General features: G+C 41.4%; 1 long non-coding RNA gene across 1 annotated transcript in view; it reads left to right on the plus strand.

Moving 5' to 3' along the window:
• Chchd2l2-ps5 (coiled-coil-helix-coiled-coil-helix domain containing protein 2-like 2, pseudogene 5) overlaps positions 1–27,103 on the plus strand; it is a 30,973-nt gene extending 3,870 nt beyond the window's left edge. The window contains exon 3 of the long non-coding RNA XR_010058200.1: positions 1,176–27,103. This is a non-coding gene — a long non-coding RNA (coiled-coil-helix-coiled-coil-helix domain containing protein 2-like 2, pseudogene 5). The remainder of the gene's footprint in view (positions 1–1,175) is intronic.
• The last annotated feature ends 287 nt before the right edge of the window (positions 27,104–27,390 follow it).

The raw sequence follows: 27,390 nt of genomic DNA on the forward strand, positions 1-27,390 counted from the left end.
GTCTTATAGGCATGTCTTATATTAAGTACAGTCCACACAAAGTTTAAATGTCCCGGAGGGTTTGAAGATGGGAGATACTGTAGATTAGCACCAGCCCCCCAAACATTTCCTAGAAAGGGTAACTTCCCTTTGCTCCTAACAAGGGAAATGTTTTCCCTGCTTCTATGGAATTTATTAGAGCTTCTTTACATTTACAATATTGCTACTACCCCATTATCTAGTGTTTCTCTTAGCAGCAAAATGTGTATGCTTGATATGGAATCTGTTGTCAAATGTTACATTTATATTGAATCTGAACAAAAAAAAGCCAAAATATGGTTAACACTTCCTGGTGAGTATTTGGAATACTGAAATTAAAATCAAATCCCCTTGCTTAAGAGTAAACGGGGTTAAGGCAGGTATGGTGGCATACGTCTGTAATCCCAGAAGGATACGTCTGTAATTATGCAGGAAGATTGTCTCGATAGACTGGGTTCCACAGCAAGTTCCCACTAACCAGGGCTGCAGAGCAGGAAGTAGTCTCAACAAAACAAAACCAGTAGAAGATAGATTCCATGTTTTTAAAATGGAACTGCAGGTGTAAATACATCTTGCTACTTAGACTTGCTGTACTTCTCTCTTTACCCAAAGTGTAAAACTGCAGCATCTTGTCTATGCCTCATTGCATTTCTTAGAAATCAAGACATGACGAGGGTTAGGACTGCACCATTACAACCCATGGAACTAATTAATAATTCACTATGTTTTTTCTTGTCTGTTTTTTATTAAGGCTTTTCAGAAAACAATGAATGTACATTCCTTTTAAGAAGGAAAAAAGAGAAATGCGCAGCCTCAGTGGTGGGAGGTAGGGGGATCCTCTAGAAAGTACCAGAAACCAGAGAGGTGAGAGACTCTCAGTATTCAATGGGAGTGACCTTAGTCAAAATGCCCAACAGTGGAGAAAGAGAACTCAGAGTTCATAGTACATAGATAGGGCCTCAAGTGGAGGAACAGGGTTACTGACTTCACAGTCAAAATTTCTGACCTAGAACTGTTCCTGTCTAAAAGAACTGCAGAGACAAAAATGGAGAAGAGACTGAAAGAAAGGCAGTTCAGTGACCAGCCCAACTTGGGATCCATCTCATGTGGAGGCACCAAGGCCTGACACTATTACTGATGCTATGATGTGCTTACAGACAGGAGTCTAGCATGGCTGTCCTCTGAGAGTCCCTACCAGCAGCTGAGACAAAAGCAGATACTTAGAGCCACCCATTGGACTGAAGTCGGGGGCCACTATGGTTGAATTAGAGGAAGAACTGAAGAAGTTGAAGGAAAAGGTAACCCCATAGGAAGACCAGCAGTCTCAACTAACCCAGAGTCCAGGGAGCTACCAGAGACTGAGCCACCAATCAGGCAGCATACACCAGCTGGCCTGAGGCCCGAGCAGAAGACTGCCTGGTCTGGCCTCAGTGGGAGAAGATGTACCTGATCCTTGAGAGACTTGAGGCCCCAGGGAATGGGGAGGCCTGGTGGGCGGGAAGCACCCCCTCAGAGACAAGGGGGAGGAGGAATGAGATGAGGCACTGTGGGAGGGGGGACCAGGATGGGGGGACAGTGGCTGGAATGTAAATAAATTAAATAATTATATATAATATATTTTATACCCCTAATTACCTTTTACCCCTTGTTTTCATGGTCACCATACTTTAACACTGGATGGGGAAGGTACTCTCCTGGCCAGGTAAGCACAGATCCTAATAGGTAGTTATTCTATTTCAAAGTCTTTGAAGAAAAAAGGTATTGTTTGAGTGTCAGGCATTGTTATGAACATCCTGCCTTTTCGAAGCCCAAAGGGATAGACAAAGGATCTTAGTATTTCAAAGCGTTCTAGGAAGGCTGAATACTGTCCAACATCTGTCATAGTTTGCTTTCCTTTGCTGTGACCATCCCCATGACCAGGAGCAGAGGGCTCATGACCAGGAGCAGAGGGCCCATGACCAGGAGCAGAGGGCCCATGACCAGGAGCAGAGGGCCCATGACCATGACCAGGAGCAGAGGGCCCATGACCAGGAGCAGAGGGCCCATGACCAGGAGCAGAGGGCCCATGACCAGGAGCAGAGGGCCCATGACCAGGAGCAGAGGGCCCATGACCAGGAGCAGAGCAGAGGGCCCATGACCAGGAGCAGAGGGCTCATGACCATGACCAGGAGCAGAGCAGAGGGCTCATGACCAGGAGCAGAGGGCCCATGACCAGGAGCAGGAGCAGAGCAGAGGGCTCACTTCATCTTTACAGCTTAGTCTGTCACTAAGCGAAGTCATGGGAGGAACCCACACAGAGCAGGAACCTGGAGGAAGGAGCTGATGCAGAGGCCGTGGAGCAGTGCTGATTACTGGCTTTCTCATCATGGCTGGCTCAACCTGCTTTCTTAAGAACCCAGGACCACCAGCCCAGGATGGGCTCCACCCACAGGAAACTGCAGCACAGGTCTGTAGTCTGGTGAGGAATTTTCTCAGTTGAAGTTTCTTCTTCCAAAATGACACTGGCTTGTGTTGAAATAAAACTAGCCAGCATGACCTGCCTGTTTGCTTGTGCAAAAATTAGTTTGCCTTTGCAAATAGAACTTAAATTATTCCAATAACCAGTGCTACCTGCCCCTGAAGTGAGAGGGCAGTACAAAGACATGGGGCTTTTCCATTTGGGAGATATGAAACATTGTGCCAACTCTTTTAACTGAAAGGGTCATGATTGTAGGGATTTGTTATTGAGAACTTATTTACCCCTTTCTAGAGAATTAGCAGCAGTTCTAACACAGTTAAATGAATAGAATTATCAGTCTTTGAGTGAAGTCAATTTTATGACTTGCTGTTTATTGGGACTCAGCCAATTCACATAGCTTTTCCACTTCCTTAGTTAGAATTCCAATGTCATCCAGCCTGAAGCTGGCCAAAGAGCTCATGATTTGATATAATTGGCATATTGAGGGGTACAAATTGAATTTCCAAACGATTTTAAGAATTTGCAAATAACAACTTTGAATATCTTTCATGATGATTGAAAAAGGAGTGTGTCTACACAGATTAGAGACTTGACTTAGATCATCATCAATTTAGACTGGATAATTAGAGGATATAATTTTTGGCCCAGTGGGATGTGTTTTGAATTCAACACCAGTTATTTTCAGTAGAAGGTAAGGTCTGAGTATTTCAGATGGAATTGTACTATGTTCATTTACCAATTCTAAAGTGAAGGACCCCACTCTTTTCCTGGCATTGCCTATTAGAAGTATGGTGTAATAAATTAAAATTTAGACTGAAGTAAGTTAAAAATAGAAAATTTCATCTTTAATAAATCGAAGAATTAAAAGTTTGTAAACCCATGGTAATTCAGCAGTTTTGTCTCTATGTGCATAACTACATTGATTTTTCTAAAGACCAAACTTCTTTCTTTATTACAAAAACAGAGTTACAACTCAAAATGCACTGTATTCTCAATGCACAAGATAAAAAAATAGTAGGGATTTAAATTACAAGCCAAAGCCCATTGTAGGTGAGTCTTCTCCAGTTTTAACAGAAGCTTCAAATCAAGTGTTCTCTGCGTCCCCCAGAAAGGATGATTCAGAACTTGATGAGATCATTTGGGCCATCTAAGAAAGATTGTTACATCATGTTACTGTGATCTGAGTGCCCTATTACAATGATTAGAACATTTTGAGTCATCAAATTTAGTTTATTGATTACACTCTAGAAATCCAGACTATGTAGAAGGTGTACTGGCTGGTTTTGTATGTCAACTTGACACAAGCTAGAATTATCACAGAGAAAGGAGCCTCAGTTGAGAAAATGCCTCCATGAGACCCAGCTGTGAGACATTTTCTCAACTAATGATCGAGGGGGGAGGACCCAGTCCACTGTGGGTGGTGCCATCCCTGGGTTGGTAGTCTTAGGTTCTATAAGAGAGTAAGTTGAGCGAGCCTGGGAAAGCAAGCCAGTAAGTAACATCCCTCCATGGCCTCTGCATCAGCTCCTGCTTCCTGACCTGCTTGAGATCCAGTCCTGACTTCCTTTGGTGAACAGCAACGTGGAGGCATAAGCTGAATAAGCCCTTTCCTCCCCAACTTGCTTCTTGGTCCTGATGATTGTGCAGGAATAGAGACCCTGACTAAGACAGAAGGGAACAATACTAACAGCCTCTTTGGTGGTGTGAAAGTCTATTCAGGAGTTAAGACAATGTAATGCAAATAGACACACTCTCCTTTTGCCCTCAGACAGTCACTTCCTCCAGAAATCTCTGAAGAATGATAGCTCCATCCCCCACCTGCTGCCACGTTGACTGCAGTTAAACAGTTTCTGAGTAGGACTTGACCTCAGCCATAGATCACTGACTTGAACGAAGAGCCACCCCTACTAAGAAATAAGCATCTCAAGGCCAATGGCTGATTGAATGGCTGGGAGAGAAGACTCCACATTTGCTTCAGTTTGTGGCAATAACAGAGGGTCATCCTCACTCATTGAAGAGGGACTCCTCAATTTTGGGAGCTTTGCCAGAAATGCCTTTTCTTATCCTTTGAAATCCTTAAAGCATCAGGAGGGATGAGTGAACAGATTTGTGGGTGGATGACCAGGCAAACATAAGATGAAGAGAATTCTGAGTTTAAAAACAAAACAAAGCGTTGGGGATTTAGCTCAGTGGTAGAGCGCTTGCCTAGCGAGCGCAAGGCCCCGGGTTCGGTCCCCAGCTCCGAAAAAAAGAAAAAAACAAAAAACAAAACAAAAAACAAAGCAACAACAACAAAAAGCAGCTAAAGATCCTACATTCATGACCTCCCAAGCCACTTAAAACATGGAACACAACATTGTTGTACAGGAGGAAAGGGGTAGATACACTTTCAAGTTGACTAAATCCAAATGATATTTCCAAGATCACATTTATGATCTTGACTTGTTAATGACCTATGCCTCTTGCTGTAAGATTTAGCATCTCTTGACTCCATGAATTATACTACAAGTCACAGCTCAGTGACCGCAAAGAGACCTACCTAAAGGTTATACGAGTGTCCCAACACTGAGTCATGAAGGGCTTCGCAAAAGGTTCCTTCCTCTTGTTGAACACAGGGTTCTGCCTTGTTCTAGAGAACAAAGCTGCAGACTACAGATTGCTTCTGTGTCTGGGGCCTAAACAGCTATAAAATGATTCCATTTCCAGAGGAAATAGCAGTCTCAGATTTCTCTGGTACAAAATTTTTCCTTTTTTTCCCCCTTAATCTCACTGGCCAAAATACTCAGGTAAAACATTTCTAGGAATGGTTTGAAATGAGGATATTAAGCATTTCTTTTAACCATATTCTACCATTCGAGGAAAAGTACTTTCTTCTTTTATTGGTGCTTATTAAAGAACATTTCACAGTCAGTTCTTCCGCTATATACAAAATATTTAAGTATTAAAATCATCTCCTTATAGCCATAAAGTAAAATCTATGGACTTAATCATTTAGCACATGATTGCTCCAAATAGATGTGGATGTAAGTGGGTGTAATATTGAACCAAATAGTGACCCCCCCCAAAGGTTAAAGCAGGCATGTTTGTAGCTCTCTCCCAGCTGTGGTCTCATCGTAACCTTTGAGGTGGTCTGCAGTGACATTATTCATTTGAAACAGGGCAAGCTATTTTTAAACAGGCACAGTTAAAGTCACATTCAATAAATGCATTCTAGACTGAAAATCTTTTAACTATTTATAAAAAAATAGGTGTTTAATTACTGGGAAACATTAGTTATCCTGAAGTGCATTGGTGCATAAGGTAGTTAGAAAAAATAGGGAACTTACAGAAAAATTGGAAATGATAGTGGCTTACTACCAAAAGCAACTTCTAGCAAAAAGTGCTTTTAGTAAAAAAGGATATATCCCTTTGAGCCATGAACAAATATATTATTCAACCCAGAAGTTCTTTGTTCAACATGACTGAAATGATTTTGGTCTAATAAACCTCAGTAATGCTCCCATGAAAAATAAATCTTAAACAAAATAGCTTTCTGATGAACTGACAATACAATTCAAGTCAATAAAAGGAACTAGGAGGCCTGAGTCAACTATCTTATGGAGGGCATGTTTTAAAAGTAGAACTCCTGTCCTGTCTTCAGTTGTGTACCCACTGCTGAGTTCACCAGGCTCCAATGGATAATTTCAATCTCAAGGTCACCCAGAGAGATAGTCCTGGTTAATCTCAGTGAGTCAAAAAACAAGAGGAAAAGACACAAACATGGAAGAGAGATTTGTAGTACTCAGAAGGACAGACAGAGTGGTAGTAAAATAGGACTGTAAAACAGCTTACTATCCTTGGAGGACCAATGTAGAGTGGTAAAAATATATGAGTGAATAAAGAAACGCACGCACACACACACACACACACACACACACACACACACACACACACACATTTTGCCCCTGGAGATCATTAGGTACTAGAAACATTTAAGTGAAATAAACAAGTACAATAAACAAATAAAATAGCATATTTAGCAATGGAAGATTACCTTCTGTCTGACTATAAGGAGATAGAGAATAGATGCCACACATTCAAATAATTGATATATTTGAGCTTTAAAGGGAATAGACAATCTACCTTCGAGGACAAGAAAGACTACATCTGCATTCTTGTCTATAAGGCTAGACTGCAGCGGTGACAGAGGCAGAGAAGAAAGTAAGGATTGTAGTGCACTAATTTGAACAACCTGAGAGGCTCTGTGTGACTGGAATCTTTAGCGTGCACATCATTTAACTTTAAAATTTAAAGTAAATGAGCAATTAGATGACTCCTAGAACTGAACTCTTCATTTGCCAAAGTGTCTCAGTTGTTAGTTATTTGATTGCTGAAACCATGCTACTTTAATAACTCAATAGGTCCTTCATCATAATCTACAAAAATGCCTTCGCTGCTTGTTCGTTACTCCCTAAGAACATTTTATGCTCGGTGTGGCTCTCTACTTTTCTTTTTCTGCATGTAATTTGTTGTGTTGGGCAGATGCTGTGACTTGAGGCATCGTGGGAATGGACAGGGTAATTTCCAAAGAAGGAAAGGCATACCCTTGAAGACAATTGATAATCTATTCTGCTAAGTGGACATGGTGTTAAACTGCCCCCTAAATTTGTATCTCTTTACCCTTAATGGTCCAGCTTTCAGACTTCATCAGGAGTGTATCTTTTTTTTTTTTTTGCATTGGCTGTGGTTAAGGAGGAGACTCACAACTGCTCAGAGTATAAAGAATAAACGTCTTGCTTAAAGACATCTCTATTGCCTCCCACAACCAAGGCTCAGGAACCATCAGGGAAGTGAAGGTAGAAAGACTGTAAGAGCCAGAGCTCAGGGAGAACCAGGCTGAAACAGTGCCTCTGGATGTGACATAAATTACAGTATCTGTGCTTGCCTACACAGGACTTGTGCAAGATCAAGCCAATGAAAACTCTAGAATGGGAGGAAGAGGGTCTCATGAGGCCCCACTCCTAATTGAGGAGTTATTGACAATGATGTATGCTGGGGAGGGACAATCAGCTTTCTGCAAAAGTGTGGCCACTAGTAAGTTGACCTTCTTCCAGTGGATGGACCACACAAATTGGACTCGATGTGTTACTGCAAATGAAAGCAAAGTCAAATAGAAGACAGGAAGTTGGGAAGGGTAGCCAAGTTGGGAGCAGACCTGAAGGGAATCAGGAGGAGGAATGAGGGTGAATCAAAATACACTGTAAGAAATTCTCAAAGAATTAATAACCTTGTTCTATTTATTTTTCTTTAAAAGTTTTAATTAACATGTTAATTATACATATAAATCAGTGTGATGTTTCAGCACACACAGTGCACACTAATCAAATCCAGCCTTTTGTCATTACCATCTGTTTCTGGCCTTTACTCATCACTATTCTGTATCCAAGCTGTCTTAAAAAACAAACAAACAAACAAAAACAAAAACAACAACAAAAAACCGGAGCTTGCATGAAACTTAGCTGGTAGAGTATTTGCTTGGTATCTTAAAAGCCCCGGGTTTCATCTGCAGCACGTCATAAAGCATGGGTATGGCACACATCTATCCAGTCTCAGTATTCTGTGCAGAAGGATCAGGAACCCAAGGTTGCTCTCTACTACGTAGGAAGTTAGAGACTGGCTTCAGATACATTAGAGCATTTCAAAACAAATAAGCAGCCTTCTACATGTGAAAAGGAATGTCTCGTATCTTCCTCTCTGAGCTCGGTTTATTCCAGTTTACATGATGTGTCCAGTTCTATCCATTTTTGAGAAAATGACAAGGTTTCATTCTTCTCTATGGCTGACTAATATTCATATATACTTACATATCTGCATTCATACAGCTGCTGGTAAGTTCATCCCATATCTTGACTGTTATGAGTAATGCTGAAAAACGAGTATGTGGATATTTCTTTGTTGTGCTGGTTTTAATGGAAACTTGTGCCTTCAGTTCCCATTTCTACGTCAGTTTGCTGGCCTCACTTCCTGACTGACTTAATAAAAAGAAAATATTCATCTGCAAAGCTGATACCTGGGTCTAAGAGAGGGAAACATCTTAAGACAGGTGAAAACAAAAACCTCAAGCAAGTTAATGCTGAGACCATAAACTTATAAATGCCTAGCAGAGTTCTTCCAACTTTTCATTTAAAGCTGGAGATTATAAGATACTGAAAGTCAGGCAAGGAAAGACCAAGTATTTCCTGTCCTCTATTCAGAAAGAAGACCACACGCATTGTAAAATTTCACCATTAACTTCTTCAAAATGTTTTCTTCCTGTGATCTCTATTCAGACAGTGACATCAGAGTCATGCACTACCAAGCTGCCCCCCATGTGCTGTCTTGGGTTGTAGCCTTTGCTACGTTGTGGGGTTTTCTTTTTTCACCCTTTATCCATCCCCCCCCACCCCCTGTTTCACATCTCTATTACTAGATAGAAGAGAAAGGCATGGAACTCCTAGTTAGATACCTTACTAGATAGAGGACAGAGAGAGAGAGAGAGAGAGAGAGAGAGAGAGAGAGAGAGAGAGAGAAAGAGAGAGAGAGAGAGAGAGCTGCATCTATTTTTTTTTCCTTTTTTTTTTTCTTCTTTGAGCATGACTGCTAACAAACCACAAACCAACTCCCCTCAACCACCACCAACCACAGTCCCTACCTCTTGGGGCCCCAGTATTTTATATACCCTCTGAAAATTTTCCTAGCATTCCAAACGTCACCTAATTGCAGAAATGATTTGTAGCTGGCAAAAACATGCCTCTGCTAGAGCACGAGGCAAATCATCGTCAGTTGCTGTGAAGCACCTCCACATTCCCGCACTGAGATTAAAACGAGAGCATATTCCTAAAGTATTTCTATGTTTTTCAAAGAAACCAAGATTCCAGAATTCTCACTACATTGGGTACTATTTTAAACTTTTCTTAGTCGTAGAAAATAATAGATTTATTACGTTTTTGTGCATGTATATGATAGCCACTACACTCTCTTAATCCTTGGCCTTTTCCCGTCTCCTAACGCCTCCCTTCTGCTTCCATATTGTTGTTTCTCTCCTACAGTCCCCATATGAGAAAGCACATGTGTCGCTTGCCTTTTTGAGTTTGGCTCTCCTCACTTACCATGGTATCATTGGTTCTTTGTACCCTTGCTGCCATCAAGGTGGTTCAGGTCATTATCATATCTGTCCTCAACTACTGCACGAATGCAAGGTCTCCGGACTGGCCTGCCAGCCTGTAGCACTTCTCTTTCAGCCCATTTTGTGAAAGCAGAGATGGCCACGGCGTTTCCTGGTTTAGATCCTTCGATGAGTCCTCAGTGATGATGGATCACCACCTCATCTGTCACCAGCTCATCTCATTCTGCCTTTCCAGTTTGGCTTCTCCCCTTGTACTCAGCACACACCTCCAGATGACACTTCTATACTTCTCAGCCTTTCATTTAACATCCTCTTTGCACAGAATGCATTTCACCTTACTCTGTTTTAAGACACAGTTTCAGTATTATATCCTCTAAGAGTGGTACTGTTTTCTCTGGGCAGAGAACATCCCATGCTTCTTTTTATTTCCTGGGTAGTTTGTATACATTTGTAGCTTAGCATGATATTGTGGAAATATGTGGGTGCATCATATATGTGTGGTGTTTATATGTATACACTATGTGAACTCCTATGCATGTATGCGTGTGCATGCCTGTGTGTGTAGGCCAAAGGAGAGTTTTTTGTGTCCTGCTCTATAACTCTCTGTCATATTTCCTTGAGAAAGGATCCCTTGTTAAATTAAAGTCTAGGCTGGCAGCCAGCAAGCCCCAGAAATCTTCCTGTCTGCTCCCACTCACAGCATTGGGGACACAGATTTTCAGGAAGCCATTTATTCACATAGCTATACTTGCTAACGTACTATCTTTTAACTGTTTGGAGTTACATTTTGCTTTTCTCACTTACACTGTAAACTCTAAAAGGTGGGGGCTACCCTATTTACCACCGTGTCTCCGGCTTTGCTCACTCACTGATCCAGAGCCACCCCTCAGTAGACGGCTCGGTGAAAGTCCGAGCCAGCAGTTGTTTACTGGGTTTGCATAGGATACGTCTGATTTTCCAAAATGCTGATAGAAACAACATCATCAGAATGTCCTTATTACATTGAACTCCATGGAGGAAAGCCACCGACAGGCCTCTAATCTGCATGGGTTCTACAGATAAAGTTGTCTAATTTCCCAAAATTCTGTGTAAGAAAAAGTGTACATTGCTCAGGAGAACAGTGTGTTCTTTGACACTAACTGTGAAAGCTTTCAACACAAACATGTAAATTTTCTTTGCCTCTGGGTTGTTTTCACTAGTCTTATTTACGAGATTACTTGTTTTCTTTACACACAACGGTTTTAGAGTACTCTGCTGTTAAGACACATTCAGCAACCTCTAGTCAACCTATTTAGATTTCAATGTTCTTATCTGTGTAATGAGGCTAATGGTACTAAGCTGTTCTCCCAGGGATGCGCCATTAAATGTGTCTTGACACTACACAGGCCCTGCATACATCAGCAAGGATTTTCAAAATAAAATGTTCTATATGCCCAGAAAATGGTTCCATTTGGCATTGTTTGAAGAGCAGGCACATTTCCACAAGGGAACACTTGCACCATCAGCAAAGATTCCAAAACAGATCTGAGGTAAAAATTGTTATGACTGCAGATAATGTTTTATTTGGGGTTGATAAGACAGGCAAGTATGTCAAAACATCCCACCCATTATTTTTAATGGGGAGAGCAAGCCTCAGTGGAATGGGATATTCCTGTTCTACAGTCAGTGTCCTTGCTGTTAAGAGGATGTTATAATCTTTTCACCCTACGTATGCTGCGTTGGATTTGCCCTGAGTGTCTTCCTTGTTACTTTAAATGGGACCAGAGCCCAGAATTCCTGTGGTCATGCCCTGCCCAGCATATTTTCCTGTCGTTTAATGGTGCAACAGGGGCTGCGTTGCTCTTCCCCACAGCCCTGGCCTAGGTGAATGTTCTCTTTTTCTGTAATTCATTTTTCTACCATCCTGATAGCTCATTTGTTCTTTCTACTTCTTTATATAAAAGAAGCCAGTTTCCTTCCCAGTCCTGAGTGGACCCTGAGAGACAAGAGAGGAAAAGACACAGGAGAAAGGAGACAATGAGTGGGAGCGGGGGTGGGGGGACAGTCGAGACAAATGAACCCTGTTTTACTTCTGAGATGCTGAGAGGCAGTGGGATGGGTTTAGAGTTCCATGAAAATGAAGAGTGGGACAATATTGTGACATCTATCCTCCTTTCATCTGGCTTCAACCTAGGTTTAGTGATAGGTGAATTAGCTAATCACGGCTTCTGTGGACACCTATAAAAGAGGAACTGCAGTCCAGATAGGGGAAATGGCATGTAAAGTTTCAGGACTGGGTAGACTTGTCTCTGGCCCATCCTTCCTCTACAGTCTAACTTGGTGTGCAACAGAACCATAAAAACACCTTTTATGGAAGCATAGTGTACCCAGAGAAAGCAATGCTTTACAAACAGTAGAAGTCAGATGAACCCAGCGAATTTTCACAAACCAAACACGCTCATTAACTAGGGCAATTTCAGACACACTTCTCTATGTTTGTGTTGCTTTTACAGTTTAGTTTTCCGGGACCATTCTCTGATTCACTGAACCAGAAACTCAAGAGCCGAAGCCCAAATGTTTAAGTAAATTCCCCTGAAAAGACTTTTGCAGCCATCTGGGCACCCATTTCATTTGTAAACTCTGCTCAGCTCACAGACTCATGACTTGGGTAGAGAAAGACACTAACTAGGGCAGCTCTTAGTCTGGGAGGAAGGTCGACTAAGGGATTCCCCTGATTGGAGAAGTGTTCTAACAGTAGCTTAAGAAGGAGCAGATGGCAGTCCCCCTGCAATTGCCGCCTAGACTTCATTTGTCTTTTATTACTTTATTGCTCGGTAATAGGACCCCAATTTCAGTGAAGTAAATAGTCACCAAGCATTCACACTTATGGCCTCATTTGAAGTTAAATGTGTCTGTGAAACTGATTTTTAGTCGTTTAGGCTCTGGGAACGTCATGTGTAAGCTGGAAAAGTAAGTAAAAGTGAGGTACATTCTTCCTGATTCTTCCACCATGCTGAGCAATGGAGGATGGACATGCCTGGGACTAGAGAGACCGGCTAGGGTAGGATGGATAAGGGACATCTACCATGGATGGGAGATCAGAAAGCCTGAAGAAATGTAGATTTCCTTAGGAAATTTTTTTAAGGATTTCATCCTGAACCTATAATACCAACTGTGAATTTTGAACAGACTACCATTTGTAGTTTAGCTAGTACTAATTTGAGTTTTATAATACCATATAAAAGTGTCAATATATCTAACTGAGACAAAGATACTCTCCTCTATTTAGGTATGTCTGAAGGATCTCAATTAGAAGTAGCCATCTCCCTAGAACTTAGTGTTCTGATTTGCTCACCACCCCCTTTCCTCCTCCTCCTTGGCTAAAGAAATGCTTGAGAGAAAATTTTGGTTGTGATAATCAACTCTTAATGAAAACAAATGTGCTTTGTACTGTAGAGTAGAACCTTGCTGTCTGGGAACTGTTTATGAGGTTGGCTTCTTGCCATAGGCTTCCTCTGAACTTCGGCAGAGAGAGGTCTTAGCCTGTATCTTGGAGCACTTTGGGGGCATTTTCCATAAAGTGCCTCATTCTGTGTAGGTGGGTGTCAGTTTCATCATGTAATAACTACAAAAGACTTTTGTGGTCTGGAGGTACATGTCCAGCCAGGTGGAAACTGGTTCTACTTCCTAAAAATATGAAGCCTAGGTGTGTGGTCAGGTCACAAGCCAAGAAAGCCAGGGGGTGGGGGCTCTCACTTCAGTTCAAGTACTGATGGAAACCAGATCATAAACTAGAAGTTAGATTAGGGCTCAGGCACGGGTTACAAAGAGGGAGTCAATCCAGGAGGATCAGATATATGCAGATAGAGACTGACTGACTCTGTGGTGCAGCTCCCTAAATGCTAGTACCTTGGTATCTTAGTCAGGGTTCTTTAGAGTCACAGAACTTATGGGCAGTCTCTATATAGTAAGGGATTTGGTTGATGACTTACAATCTATAGTCCAACTCTCCAACAATGGTCAGCAGCAGCTGTGAACGGAAGTCCAAGGATCTAGCAGTGGCTCAGTCCCATGAGGCAGGCAGGCATGGTGCAGGAGGAGCTGAGTTCTACATGTTCACCCGAAGGAAGCCAGGAACAGACTGAGCATCCTCCAGGCAGCTAAGAGGAGGGTCTCCAAGCCCACCCGCACAGTGACATACTTCCTCCAACAAGGCCACACCTTCTAATAGTGTCAATCCCTGGGCCAAGGATTTGCAGACCATCATACTTCTATTCCTAACACTGTTTGCTCCCCCATTGAGGAGTCCACTGGAAACCACCCTGATAGGAGATAGTAGAGCCTGAGGCTGAAGTGGGAAAGAGAAAAGTCAATGATGGATTGTTGGTGTTCTTCTAAGAGTTGAACTCTATCTTTTTTTTCTTTTTTCTTTTATCTTTTTTAACTTGAGTATTTCTCTTTTTTTTTGTTTGTTTGTTTGTTTTCACTCTGAGTTCTTATTTTCCAAATTCATCCATCTTGCTGTGTTCATGGACTTCCTGATATATGGGTGCTCCCCTTTAACTTACATGCACACACACACACACACACACACACACACACACACACGGACGCACGCACGCACGCACGCACGCACGCACGCACGCACGCACGCATGTACGCACACAAAACAGCAAAACAACAACTACAGAAACCTGAGAAACCTCTGAATTCTTTTCCATTTTGGCTGGATTTTTATCTTTTTATTTATTTATTTTTTGCTGTGTAATGATGTGATTTGTTTATTTAAAATGATTTTTCTCCCAAGTTGCCCAATGATTTAGCAGGTTTTCTTTTACCTTCATCTCAAACAATCAACACACTTCCTGTATTTTATTTTCACCAGGTATGCTATTTTAACATTACATTAACTTGGCTGGATTTTTATAAATGGCGAGAGAGATGCCCAGGAGGACAATTGCTGGGTGTGTGTGATCTGAAGCTCTCAGAGAGGAAACTGCACCTATGTTGATTATTCTGTGTGGATGACTGACTATTAGAACTCCATGATTGGGGAGGGTTGCAATGGTGCCAATCTGGATTGATTTAACTCCCTTAATAGCCATTTGGGGTCTACTTACTGTATCCTATGTAGCATTCTTTGTGTGTGTGTGTGTGTGTGTGTGTGTGTGTGTGTGTGTGTGTGTGTGTGAGGCTGGCTTTGAACTCTTTTTTTTCCTTTTTATCTTTATTAACTTGAATATTTCTTATTTACATTTCTAGTGTTATTCCCTTTCCCGGTTTCCGGGCCAACATCCCCCTAACCCCTCTCCCTCCCCTTCTATATAGGTGTTCCCCTCCCCATCCTCCCCCCATTACCGCCCTCCACCCAACAATCACGTTCACTGGGGGTTCAGTCTTGGCAGGACCAAGGGCTTCCCCTTCCATTGGTGCTCTTACTAGGCTATTCATTGCTACCTATGAGGTTGGAGCCCAGGGTCAGTCCATGTATAGTCTTTGGATAGTAGCTTAGTCCCTGGAAGGTCTGGTTGGTTGGCATTGTTGTTCATATGGGGTCTTGAGCCCCTTCAAGCTCTTCCAGTCCTTTCTCTGATTCCTTCAAGGGGGGTCCTGTTCTCAGTTCAGTGGTTTGCTGCTGGCATTCGCCTATGTATTTGCTGTATTCTGGCTGTGTCTCTCAGGAGAAATTTACATACGGTTCCTGTCGGCCTGCACTTCTTTCCTTCATCCATCTTATCTAATTGGGTGGCTGTATATGTATGGGCCACATGTGGGGCAGGCTCTGAATGGGTGTTCCTTCTGTGTCTGTTTTAATCTTTGCCTCTCTATTCCCTGCCAAGGGTATTCTTGTTCCCCTTTTAAAGAAGGAGTGAAGCATTCGCATTTTGGTCATCCCTCTTGCGTTTCATGTGTTCTGTGCAACTAGGGCAATTCAAGCATTTGGGGTAATAGCCACTTATCAATGAGTGCATACCATGTGTGTTTTTCTGTGATTGGGTTACCTCACTCAGGATGATATTTTCCAGTTCCATCCATTTGCCTATGAATTTCATGAAGTCATTGTTTTGATAGCTGAGTAATATTCCATTGTGTAGATGTACCACATTTTCTGTATCCATTCCTCTGTTGAAGGGCATCTGGGTTCTTTCCAGTTTCTGGCTATTATAAATAAGGCTGCAATGAACATAGTGGAGCACGTGTCTTTTTTATATGTTGACGCATCTTTTGGGTATATACCCAAAAGAGGTATAGCTGGGTCCTCAGGTAGTTCAATGTCCAATTTTCTGAGGAACCTCCAGACTGATTTCCAGAATGATTGTACCAGTCTGCAATATCACCAACAATGGAGGAGTGTTCCTCTTTCTCCACATCCTCACCAGCATTAGCTGTCACCTGAGTTTTTGATCTTAGCCATTCTGACTGGTATGAGGTGAAAACTCAGGGTTGTTTTGATTTGCATTTCCCTTATGACTAAAGATGTTGAACATTTCTTTAGGTGTTTCTCAGCCATTCAGCATTGAATTCTTTGTTTAGCTCTGAATTCCATTTTTTAATAGGGTTATTTGTCTCCCTGAGGTCGAACTTCTTGAGTTCTTTGTATATTTTGGATATAAGGCCTCTATCTGTTGTAGGATTGGTAAAGATCTTTTCCCAATCTGTTGGTTGCCATTTTGCCCTAACCACAGTGTCCTTTGCCTTACAGAAGCTTTGCAGTTTTATGAGATCCCATTTGTCGATTCTTGATCTTAGAGCGTAAGCCATTGGTGTTTTGTTCAGGAAATTTTCTCCAGTGCCCATGTGTTCGAGATGCTTCCCCACATTTTCTTCTATTAGTTTGAGTGTATCTGGTTTGATTTGGAGGTACTAGATCCACTTGGACTTAAGCGTTGTACAGGGTGATAAGCATGGAATGATCTGCATTCTTCTACATGTTGACCTCCAGTTGAACCAGCACCATTTGCTAAAAATGCTATCTTTCTTCCATTGGATGGTTTTGGCTCCTTTGTCAAAAATCAAGTGACCATAGGTGTGTGGGTTCATTTCTGGGTCTTCAATTCTATTCCACTGGTCTATCTGTCTGTCTCTGTACCAATATCATGCAGTTTTTTATCACTATTGCTCTGTAATGCTGCTTGAGTTCAGGGATAGTGATTCCCCCCTGAAGTCCTTTTATTGTTGAGGATAGTTTTAGCTATCCTGGGTTTTTTGTTATTCCAGATGAATTTGTAAATTGTTCTGTCTAACTCTTTGAAGAATTGGATTGGTATTTTGATGGGGATTGCATTGAATCTGTAGATCACTTTTGGTAAAACAGCCATTTTTACTATATTAATCCTGCCAATCCATGAGCATGGGAGATCTTTCCATCTTCTGAGGTCTTCTTCAATTTCTTTCTTCAGAGGCTTGAAGTTCTTATTGTACGGATCTTTTACTTGCTTTGTTAAAGTCACACCGAGGTACTTTATATTATTTGGGTCTATTATGAAGGGTGTCATTTCCCTAATTTCTTTCTCAGCTTCTTTCTCTTTTGTGTAGAGGAAGGCTACTGATTTATTTGAGTTAATTTTATACCCAGCCACTTTGCTGAAGTTGTTTATCAGCTTTAGTAGTTCTCTGGTGGAACTTTTGGGATCACTTAAATGTACTATCATATCATCTGCAAATAGTGATATTTTGACTACTTCTTTTCCAATCTGTATCTCCTTGATCTCCTTTTGTTGTCTGATTGCTCTGGCTAGAACTTCAAGAACTATATTGAATAAGTAGGGTGAGAGTGGGCAGCCTTGTCTGGTCCCTGATTTTAGAGGGATTGCTTCAAGTTTCTCTCCATTTAGTTTAATGTTAGCCACTGGTTTACTGTATATTGCTTTTACTATGTTTAGGTATGGGCCTTGAATTCCTATTCTCTCCAGGACTTTTATCATGAAGGGGTGTTGAATTTTGTCAAATACTTTCTCAGCATCTAATGAAATGATCATGTGGTTTTGTTCTTTCAGTTTGTTTATATAATGAATTACGTTGATGGTTTTCTGTATATTAAACCATCTCTGCATGCCTGGGGTGAAGCCTACTTAATCATGGTGGATGATTGTTTTGATGTGCTCTTGGACTCAGTTTGCCAGAATTTTATTGAGTATTTTTGTGTCGATATTCATAAGGGAAATTGGTCTGACATTCTCTTTCTTTGTTTGGTCTTTATGTGGTTTAAGTATAAGAGTAATTGTGGCTTCATAGAAGGAATTCGGTAGTGCTCCATCTGTTTCAATTTTGTGGAATAGTTTGGATAGTATTGGTATGAGGTCTTCTATGAATGTTTGATAGAATTCTGCACTGAACTTGTCTGGACCTGGGCTCTTTTTGGTTGAGAGACCTTTAATGACTGCTTCTATTTCGTTAGGAGTTATGGGGTTGCTTAACTGGTTTATCTGTTCCTGATTTAACTTCAGTACCTGGTATCTGTCTAGGAAATTGTCCATTTCCTGCAGATTTTCAAGTTTTGTTGAATATAGGCTTTTGTAGTAGGATCTGATGATTTTTTGAATTTCCTCTGTTTCTGTAGTTAGGTCTCTCTTTTCATTTCTGATTTTGTTAATTTGTGTCCTCTCATTAGTCTGGCTAAGGGTTTATCTATCTTGTTGATTGTCTCAAAGAACCAACTTTCGGTTCTGTTGATTCTTTTTATGGTCCTTTTTGTTTCTACTTGGTTGATTTCAGCTCTGAGTTTGATTATTTCCTGCCTTCTACTCCTCCTGGGTGTATTTGCTTCTTTTTGTTCTAGAGCTTTTAGGTGTGCTGTCAAGCTGCTGACATATGCTCTTTCCTGTTTCTGCAGGCACTCAGAGCTATGAGTTTTCCTCTTAGCACAGCTTTCATTGTGTCCCATTAGTTTGGGTATGTTGTACCTTCATTTTCATTAAATTCTAAGAAGTCTTTAATTTCTTTCTTTATTTCTTCCTTGACCAGGTTATCATTGAGTAGAGCATTGTTCAATTTCCATGTATATGTGGGCGTTCTTCCCTTATTGTTCTTGAAGATCAGCTTTAGCCTGTGCTGCTCTGATAGGACGCATACGATTATTTCTATCTTTCTGTATCTATTGAGGCCTGTTTTATGACCAATTATATGGTCAATTTTGGAGAAAGTACCATGAGGTGGTGAGAAGAATGTATATCCTTTTGCTTTAGGATAGAATGTTCTATAAATATCTGTTAAGTCCATTTGGTTCATTACTTCTCTTAGTCTGTCTATGTCTCTTTAATTTTTGTTTCCATGATCTGTCCATTGATGAGAGTGGGGTGTTGAAATCTCCTACTATTATTGTGTGAGGTACAATGTGTGTTTTGAGCTTAGTAAGTTTCTTTTATATATGTAGGTGCCCTTGTATTTGGAGCATAGATATTTAGGATTGAGAGTTCATCTTGGTGGATTTTTCCTTTGATGAATATGAAGTGTCCTTCCTTATCTTTTTCGATGACTTTTAGTTGAAAATCGATTTTATTCGATATTAGAATGGCTACTCCAGCTTGCTTCTTCTGACCATTTGCTTGGAAAGTTGTTTTCCAACCTTTCACTCTGAGGTAGTGTCTGTCTTTGTCTCTGAGGTGTGTTTCCTGTAGGCAGCAGAATGCAGGGTCCTCATTGCGTATCCAGTTTGTTAACCTATGTCTTTTTATTGGGGAGATGAGACCATTGATGTTGAGAGATATTAAGGAATAGTGATTATTGCTTCTTGTTATATTCATATTTGGATGTGAGATTATGTTTGTGTGCTTTTCTTCTCTTTGTTTTGTTGCCAAGACGATTAGTTTCTTGCTTTTTCTAGGGTGTAGCTTGCCTCCTTCTGTTGGGCTTTACCATTTATTATCCTTTGTAGCGCTGGATTTGTAGAAAGATATTGTGTAAATTTGGTTTTGTCATGGAATATCTTGGTTTCTCCATCTATGTTAATTTAGAGTTTTGCAGGATACAGTAACCTGGGCTGGCATTTGTGTTCTCTTAGGGTCTGTATGACATCTGTCCAGGATCGTCTGGCTTTCATAGTCTCTGGCGAGAAGTCTGGTGTGACTCTGATTGGTCTGCCTGTATATATTACTTGACTTTTTTCCCTTACTGCTTTTAATATTCTTTCTTTATTTTGTGCATTTGGTGTTTTGACTATTATGTGATGGGAGGAGTTTCTTTTCTGGTCCAATTATTTGGAGTTCTGTAGGCTTCTTGTACATTTATGGGCATCTCTTTCTTTAGGTTAGGGAAGTTTTCTTCTATGATTTTGTTGAAGATATTTTCTGGTCTTTTGAGCTGGGAGTCTTCACTCTCTTCTATACCTATTATCCTTAGGTTTGATCTTCTCATTGAGTCCTGGATTTCCTGTATGTTTTGGATCAGTAGCCTTTTCCATTTTCCATTATGTTTGACAGTTGTGTCGATGATTTCTATGGAATCTTCTGCTCCTGAGATTCTCTCTTCTATCTCTTGTATTCTGTTGGTGATGCTTGTATCTACGGCTCCTTGTCTCTTCCTTTGGTTTTCTATATCCAGAGTTGTTTCCCTGTGTTCTTTCTTCATTGCTTCTATTTCCATTTTTAATTCCTTCAACTGTTTGATTGTGTTTTCCTGGAATTCTTTCAGGGATTTTTGTGATTCCTCTCTATAGGCTTTCTACTTGTTTATTTATGTTTTCCTGTGTTTCTCTGAGGGAGTTCTTCATGTCTTTCTTGAAGTCCTCCAGCATCATGATCAAATATGATTTTGAAACTAGATCTTGCTTTTCTGGTGTGTTTCGATATTCCGTGTTTGCTTTGGTGGGAGAATTGGGCTCCGATGATGCCATGTAGTCTTGGTTTCTGTTGCTTGGGTTCCTGTGCTTGCCTCTCGACATCAGATTGTCTCTGGTGTTTCTTTGTTCTGCTATTTCTAACAGTGGCTAGACAATCTATAGGCCTGTGTGTCAGGAATGTTGTAGACCTGTTTTCCTGTTTTCTCTCAGTCAGTTATGGGAACTGCGTGTTCTGCTGTCCGGCGTGTAGTCTTTCCTGTCTACTGGTCTTCAACTGTTCCTGTGGGCCTGTGTCCTGAGTCTACTAGGCAGGTTGCTTGGAGCAGAAAAGTTGGTATTACCTGTGGTCCCGAGGCTTACATTGCTCGTGGGGGGCTGCTTTGGAGCTCTTGGTGAGGGTGGCAACCAGGATGGCCTCTGCTGCCTTTTCCGGGAGCCCCCGTGCACCAGGGTCCTAGATGGCATTAGGTGTTTTCCTCTGGGGTCAGAAATGTGGGCAGAGTTTAGTCTCTTCTGGCTTCCCAGGTGTGTCTGCCTCTCTGAAGGTTTAGCTCTCCGTCCCATGGGATTTGGGTGCAGGGAACTGTTTATCCAGTCCCTTCAAGTCTGGGCGGTATCTAGAGCGCAGGGGACCTGCAGCTCCAGTGCTCCTATCTTCCGGTTCCCAGAGTCCGTATACAGTTTCCTCTTGGGCCAGGGATGTGGGCAGGGGTGGGCAGTATTGGTGGTCTCTCCCGGTCTGCAACCTCAGGAGTGCCTACCTGTCCGGGTGGTGAGCTGTCTCTCTCCCAAGGGGTTTGGGAGCAGTGAGCTGTGGGCTGAACTCTATCTTTAAGCACTCCACTACTGAACTTGGTCCTCAGCCCTCTTTTCTTTACCTCCTATTTTGATCAGAATGATCTTGATCATTCTGTAAACCAGATAAGTAGGCGTTGAACTTGTGATCGTTCTTCCTCTGGCTCTGGAATAGCAGGGACCACAGGTGTGTGTCATCAGGCCTAGCATTAAGGTTTTCGTTTGTTTTTAATTTAACAAACTCTTCACAGCTTCCTTTTCCATAGCTGTAACACTGCAACTAAGAATACCTTACTCACAGGTAAAAATTTTTTATGGGTAAGGAATTTTCAAACTGTGCCAAGGCATATAAATATAAATCATTATTACTATTTTGGGAAAAGGATGGCAGCAATTTAACTGTGCTGAGCCAATTTCCGTTGCATTTAGGACCAGGATAATTCATTCATTGAAAATGAGAGGGAGTAGGTTTATGGAGTTAAGATATAACTGATAGATTTGTAATACAGACAAAAAAAAAAAAAAAAAAACCCTTTGTCAGAGAAATAACCTGCGCTCCTGCCTGAGAAAAGCATCAAGCTTTTCAGGAGATGGCACTGTCATAGCTTTGTTTACTTTTAAATCTTCCACATCATACACTTTATCTTAGGGAACTATGATTCATGAAAGCACAGCTTATAATTCAACAGACTTGAGAGTAGCCATTTTTCGAGTCTCTGCTTTGTTCAAGACAACTGCTAGGGACCAGATAGAAAAGCCAAGGGCTGCTTGACTTTCACCATAAAAGCAGCACTGGGGCATCTAGGTTTACAATTGTGTTTGTTGTAATAAACCACATTTTATAAGGAACAGGTGTAGCTGATTTATAACCTCAATTGGGTGAGGCTGGGCTCTCGAGCTGACTATAAAGGGTCTGAGAAGATTTAAGAGATTGAGTGACAGCCAGGATGAGTCTAGGAACTAACTCTTAAAGGTGTCATTTTGGCAAATGATAAGTTACTAAAATATATTCTTGTACTGATAAGAAGTTTGTCTATAAGTAGAAGTGAGTTTATTTAGTGAAAATAATTCTCATTATTTAATTAGAAAGTATTGATCTTTGGACATTCTGTGAATTCAGTTGGCTGTAAACACATAGCCTGACTTCCTGGGCCATTCACATTGGCTTCTTTCCCCCAGCAAAGGCCACTGGCATCTTTGGAGATGGTTGTAATCTACTCAGACTATTTAAAACATTGTGTGCTTAACTGATGTCCTTTTTAATGACCACAATTAATTTAGTGATCAAAAATCAGCTGCCGTATCTCAAAGGAAGAGACGGAGGATAAAAAGAAAAAAGGGAAGGAAGGAAAGAGGGATGCTCTGAGCTTCCTCTTTCTTCACATCCCTTCTCTGTGAGCCTCCCCATGCTTGCTGCTTCTGCTCCCTGAATTGTCTACTCTCTACCTGCCTCTCATACTTCAGAACTGTCAGCTGCTCTCAGAGCGTGCTCATCTCAGAACTTAGCATTTCTGACAGAAATAAAAGGGACATTTCCCTACCTCAGTTTTTATATTATACTCAGTACACTATCATAATAACCAGAAAGGAAACTCGGTGGAGGGGGAGAGGCCTGCAACTTCCCTTAAAATGATAGTTCCCTTTGTAATTTCCTTTATTTATTTCATTACGTATTTATTAAAAAGCTTCCTGTGTCTAGGCTCGACACCTACTTTGGGGGACGTTCCAGGGCACGAAGGTGATCCACATGGCTCTTCATTTGAGTGTGGGAAAAACATAAGTTAAAAAACCATTATGTTATGTGGGGGAATGTTAGATCCAAAGAAGAAATAAGATAGTTTAAGTTTGAGGAGTGCAGGGTTGGATGGATGAAGTAGTAGTTTAAAGCACAGTCTTGTTCTATAAGAAAATGTATTTTCTTCCCCCTGGGGAAAAAGACCAAGGCAAAAAAAACAAAAAACAAAAAACAAAAAACAAAAACAAACCAGAATAATAATTAAAAAGAGATAGATACTAGTAAAAGGAAAAAAGATTAATAAAGACGACAACAAAGCAAAACCTCTAAATACAACCAGAGATCTAGAATTGTCTTTTCACAGCATTCATACATCACTTTACATAGCTAATACTCACCAGAAGCCGATGTTAGTTCATAAATGGAAAGTCGAGGAAATACACACACACACACACACACACACACACACACACACACACACACGCACATACACGCACATACACGCACACACACACACACACACACACACACACACACACACACTCACTCATACACACACAAAAGAACATACCAAGAGAGAGATGTCGAACTTTGAGAATTTGAAGCAAATTTGAATTATGCAAAGGAACTCTGAGACAAAATCTATAAACAAATCAAGATGAAAAGAGTTGGTTGGAATTGGCAAGATGGTTCAGTAGGAGCTGGCCGCCAGGGCTGACTGACAGAGAACCCACACACTGTAGGGGGAGCACCTCCATAGGCCTCTCTCTTTCACTCTCTGTCTAAGAAAAAATTCTAAGGTCTAGAAACACAAAGCCCTGCTCACCCTCCCGGAGAAGACATGAGCACAGCAACTCGAGAAACAAACATACACAGTGAAAGTCTGACTAGAGAACACAAAGCTCTGTGTTAGTCCCACTGAGAGGCTACCCCAACTTCGGAATGGGTGGCCCAGTTCTCCCCTTTGGAGGACAGGGGCTTGGGTGTATGGCTAGTACAATTGGAAAGAATGGCTGGATCCATTTACTATGCAGCCCGTGTTGACCTGTGAATGTACTTACAGTTAGCAGTAGACAGGCATAGATTTGAATTCATTCATGGGGTCAAATTAGTCAATCAGTCTCTGAATCTATTTCCCTAATGCTGCATTTCCGGTGTTTATACAGAGTATGTTTAGAAGACCACCCTTGAGTTAAACTGAGTTTTATGATATTGATATTTTTATCTCAATGGTATTTAAATATGAACAGTATTATGCAGTATGACCTGGCATATACTGCCCCCCCCCCATGATAGGCATCAGAATTGACATCTTCCTTTGCTATTTTATTTATTGTGAGATATGGTCACATTATTTAGCCCTGGCTGACTTGGAACTCACAAGAGAGCTCCCAGAATGCCTAATCCTATGCTGTCTCAAAGAGGATGTCCCCACCCTGCCCCCCAGGAAGCCTCCCCACTCCCTGGGGCCTGAGGTCTCTTTGAGGATGCTTGAATCTCACTTGGGAGGGAGAAGAAAGCAATCATGGGAGGCAGAGGGAGGGAGGGACCTGGGCAGGAGAGGGAAGGGGAAAAGAGGAACATAATCAGGCTATAAAAAAAAAAAACCACTTGAAAGTAGAATAACATTTGTACATTGATGATGCTCTCTAGATGTCCAGATGACTGTCATGCCAAGTGCATTGTTACTTGAAGACTTGAAGGAGGAGGAGGATGGGGAGAAGGAGGGGGGAGGAGGGAGAAAAAGAAGAAGAAGAAGAAGAAGAAGAAGAAGAAGAAGAAGAAGAAGAAGAAGAAGAAGAAGAAGAAGAAGAAGAAGAAGAAGAATCTGAGAGATGCTCAGTGGTTAAAAGCATGGGCTGCTCTTGCAGAGAGGACCTGGGTTCATTTCCCAGTGCCCACACAGTGGCTCACAACTGTTGTGGTAAAAATATAAAAAGTGCTGGCTCCGGTGGGCCACATGGCATCTGCAGGGTATTTTCATTTTAAAGAGCAAAGTGTCTCAACCCGACTCTCCATCTCACACTGCCTCCAGCTACTCTCTGAGCCCGCAGCAGCCACCCTCTTGCAACTCTCTTGCTGTGGACTCTGCTCACATTCCCAGCATCCACTCCTGGGATTATAGTCGCAACCCCCAGTAACTCGTTAAGGTCAAAACTTAATAAGCTTGTAATTTAGCAATCAGATTTATGTCTTAAATTCTCATTCTGCAAAACATCCACAGTAAACTCACAACCAATTGATAATGATATAAACCTAAATAAGACAAATTGTCCTATAAAAATCCATCCCGTATGAATGTCCCTTTAAGGCTGCACAGATCTGGGTCATCCTTCTTCTTCATCTTTGTTCTTTTCTTTTCCCCTCTACCACCTTACAAAAACTCTGTCTCCGCCTTACTTTTTCACTGCCCAATCTCAGGCCTTATCTTGTGACAGCTCTCACCTGCATATAGACATCAACTATACACAACCACCTTTAACTCCAGTTCTAGGTAATCCAGTTCCCTCTTCTAGCCTTTTTGTGTACCAGGCACAGGTGTGGTGCACAGACCTGTATGCAAGCAAACATTCATAAAATAAAAATAAATTAAAAAAAACACCAGCTTTATTGAGGTGTACTTCACATTTCACAGAGCTGATCTTTTTCATTGAACATTATAGTGGTTCTTAATCTAATTACAGAATTGTGCCACTATCATCAGTTTCTAGCTTTAAAACATCTTCATCACCCCTAAAATAAACCCTGCGTACCTATTAGTAATTAATCTCCACCCCACTCTTTCTCTAATTGGAAGGTGTCTTAGTTGGTGTTCTATTGCTGTGGAGAGACACAATGACCAAAATGACGATGACAGAAAGCATCTCATTGGTGCTTGCTTACAGTTTGAGGTTCAGTCTGTCTTATCTTGGCAGGAAGTATGGTGGCCTGCAGGTGGACATGGTGCTGGCAAAGAGCTCAGAGTTCTATATCCTGATCTGCAGGTAGCTGGAATAAAGAACCACTGGGCCTTGATTGGGTTTTTGAAACCTCAGAGTCCACCCAAGTGACACATCTCCTCCAACAGGGCCATACCTCCTAATCCTTTCAAATAGCTCCATTTCATAAGCATTGACATGTGTAAGCCTATGGGGGCCATTCTCTTTCACACCGCCACAGCAAGTAATGATTTATTTTTTGAATCTATAAATTTACTTATACTAGGCATTTATTGACAGACAAATAGAATCTCACAGTCTGTGGGGTTTTTCTAATGATGGATTTTTATTTGCTTAATGTTCCTGAGGTTTGTACAGGCTGTACAGCATTGAAGTGGAAATTTCTGGTTTGCTTGGAGACCCAGTTGTGTCACGTGGTGTTTTTCTGGAAACTGTTTTATGAGAGGATGCCTTTGCTGGGGCAGACACGTGGGAAGCTGTTTTGCTGAGAACAGACAGGTGGTATTTTTCTGGGAGCAGCCTGGAAAAGGGGCATGTGATGTTTTGCTAGAGTGGAAGCTTGAGAGAACACATGAGGTTTGCAAAGAGTATAAATATAACCCAATAACCAACATAAAATGGACAGTGCTAGGCGGCATTGGTTCACCTTGCCACTCTTTGCCGATCATCATTTGCCATGACTTTGTAGAGAGAAATTACCAAATAATCAAATAACTAAAGAACTTCTGGTGGTATTTCAGAGGCTTCTTGCTACTTCTGAGGTGGCCTCGGGCCAATTGGCAAAGCCTCAAGGTTTCTTCTGGATCAAACTTCCCTTGCTGATTCATGGATAGTGTTTGCCGATTCCTGTGAACTGAAGTGCTGACAATGCAGATTGGACTCACCCCAAAAAACTATTTCTAACCAGGTCTTCATCCCTCTTTGCCCTATTAACCTTTCCTTTCCACTAACTCTGGTGGGCCGTGCGCTAGAAGGGAGGTTAAGGCACTTAAGTACACTTACTAATGTAGGATTCGAAAAATATAAGTCTGTACAGCATCCTTTCTTTTTGGATGACTATTATTCCATTAAATAGGACATTTCTTTATATTGTTTACTCATGGAAATTTACACTGTCTCTCTTTACACTATTTTAATACCAATGCCATAAGTATTCTTCTACATGGTTTTGTGAAGATGTATCTTTAGTTCTTTTAGGAACGTGATCGCGATTTCATGTAATAACTGTATGTTTAATACTTTAAATAAACTGTGTTCATTTATTGTGGTGGCTACTTTTTGTCAATTTGAAACAAACTAGAGTCATCTAGAAAGAAGAAATCTCAAAGCTCAATTGAGGGCCTGCTTCTATCAGATTGGTCTGTGAGCATGTCTGTAGGGTGTGTTCTTGGTTGATGGCAGATGTGGGAAGGCCCAGCCCACCAGGGTGTTGCAACCTTTGTGTAGGGGGTCCTGGGTCATAAAAAGAAAGCAGGCTAAGTTAGTCATGGAGGACAATCCCCTAGTCCACATTTCAACCTAGTTCTTGCCTCCAGGTCAGTCTTC

The sequence above is a fragment of the Rattus norvegicus genome, chromosome 15 (assembly GCF_036323735.1).
Source record: "Rattus norvegicus strain BN/NHsdMcwi chromosome 15, GRCr8, whole genome shotgun sequence".
In the NCBI taxonomy this organism is placed as follows: Eukaryota; Metazoa; Chordata; class Mammalia; order Rodentia; family Muridae; genus Rattus; species Rattus norvegicus.